The sequence below is a fragment of the Oncorhynchus mykiss genome, chromosome 30 (assembly GCF_057628025.1).
Source record: "Oncorhynchus mykiss isolate SJ-2025 chromosome 30, ASM5762802v1, whole genome shotgun sequence".
Taxonomy (NCBI): Eukaryota; Metazoa; Chordata; class Actinopteri; order Salmoniformes; family Salmonidae; genus Oncorhynchus; species Oncorhynchus mykiss.
In genome coordinates, this window is record NC_143051.1 from 35,221,666 (window position 1) to 35,224,124 (window position 2,459).

Genomic DNA, 2,459 nt, shown 5'->3' on the forward strand with positions numbered 1-2,459 from the left:
GAAACCAAGATACAACTTTTTGGTAAAAACGCAACTTGTCATGTTTGGAGGACAAAGAATGCTGAGTTGCATCCAAAGAACACCATACCTACTGTGAAGCATGGGGGTGGAAACATCATGCTTTGGGGATGTTTTTCTGCAAAGGGACCAGGATGACTGATCCGTGTAAAGGAAAGATTGAATGGGGCCATGTATCGTGAGATTTTGAGTGAAAACCTCCTTCCATCAGCAAGGGCATTGAAGATGAAACGTGGCTGGGTCTTTCAGCATGACAATGATCCCAAACACACCGCCCGGGCAACAAAGGAGTGGCTTCGTAAGAAGCATTTCAAGGTCCCGGAGTCTCCAGATCTCAACCCCATAGAAAATCTTTGGAGGGAGTTGAAAGTCTGTGTTGCCCAGCAACAGCCCCAAAACATCATTGCTCTAGAGGAGATCTGCATGGAGGAATTGGCCAAAATACCAGCAACAGTGTGTGAAAGGGTATATAACAAAGTATTGAGATAAACTTTTGTTATTGACCAAATACTTATTTTCAACCATAATTTGCAAATAAATAAATAAAAAATCCTACAATGGGATTTTCAGGATTTTTTTTCTCATTTTGTCTGTCATAGTTGAAGTGTACCTATGATGAAAATTACAGGCCTCTCTCATCTTTTTAAGTGGGAGAACTTGCACAATTGGTGGCTGACTAAATGCCCCACTGTATATATATAGCACCAGTCAAAAGTTTGGACACACCTACTCATTCAAGGATTTGTCTTTATTTGTACTATTTTCTACATTGTAAAATAATAGTGAAAACATCAAAACTATGAAATAACACATATGGAATCATGTAGTAACCAAAAAAATATTTTTTATATTTGAGATACTTCAAAGTAGCTACCCTTTGCATTGATGACAGCTTTGCACACTCTTGGCATTCTCTCAACCAGCTTCACCTGGAATGCTTTTCCAACAGTCTTAAAGGAGTTCCCACATATGCTGAGCCCTTGTTGGCTGCTTTTCCTTCACTCTGCGGTCCAACTCATCCCAAACCATCTCAATTGGGTTGAGGTCAGGTGATTGTGCAAGCCAGGTCATCTGATGCAGCACTCCATCACTCTCCTTCTTTGTCAAATAGCCCTTACACAGCCCAGAGGTGTGTTGGGTCATTGTCCTGTTGAAAAATAAATGATAGTCCCACTAAGCGCAAACCAGATGGGATGGTGTATCGCTGCAGAATGCTGTGGTAGCCATGCTGGTTAAGTGTGCCTTGAATTCTAAATAAATCACAGACGGTGTCACCAGCAAAGCACCCCCACACTATCACACCTCCTCCTCCATGGGAACCACAACATGCGGAGATAATCCATTCACCTACTCTGTGTCTCACAAAGACAGAGTTTGGAACCAAAAATCTAAAATTTGGACTCATTAAACTTAAGGACAGATTTCCATCGGTCTAATGTCCATTGCTCGTGTTTCTTGGCCCAACCAAGTCTCTTCTTCTTATTTGTGTCCTTTAGTAGTGGTTTCTTCACAGCAATTCAACCATGAAGGTCTGATTTGGCTGAGAATCATTGGTGGATAGCAATATTCAAACTGTGTCTCTGATTTTCAAGCAAAGTACCCATAAGGGCCACTAGATGTCATAATATTAGATAGAAATACAAATTCTAGATAGAACAGAAGGATGTCCTGTATTCATGACAGCCCTAGTGGCCTGATACTTCCCCAACAGGTTACCTTAACCTTTATCTAGTTTTTTTTTAGATTTCTCCTGGTTCTACAACTTGTGTATTTGGACACCCCCTCAAGTTAGTAGATTTAGCTATTTCAGCCACACCCTTTGCTGACGGGTGTATAAAATCGAGCACACCACCATGCAATCTCCATAGACAAACATTGGCTGTAGAATGGCCTTACGGAAGAGCTCTGTGACTTTCAAGGTGACACCGTCATAGGATGCCACCTTTCCAACAAGTCAGTTAGTGAAATTCCTGCCCTGCTAGATCAGTCAACTGTAAGTGCTGTTATTGTGAAGTGGAAATGTTTAGGAGCAACTCTGCATAGTGCCAAGTTTGGTGTAGGAGGAATAATGATCTGGGGCTGTTTTTCATGGTTTAGGATAAGCCCCTTTGTTCCAGTAAAGGGAAATCCTAATGCTACAGCATACAATGACATTCTAGATGATTCTGTGCTTCCAACTTTGTGGCAACAGTCTGGGGAAGGCCCTTTCCTGTTTCAGCATGACAATGCTCCCGTGCACAAAGCGAGGTCCATACATAAATGGTTTGTTGAGATCGGTGTGGAAGAACTTGACTGGCCTGCACAAAGCCCTGACCTCAACCCCATCGAACACCTTTGGGAAGAATTGGAACCCTGACTGCGAGCCAGGCCTAGTCACCCAACATCAGTGCCCAACCTCACGAATGCACTTTTTTTTTCTTTTCTAAAAAAAAATTAGAACC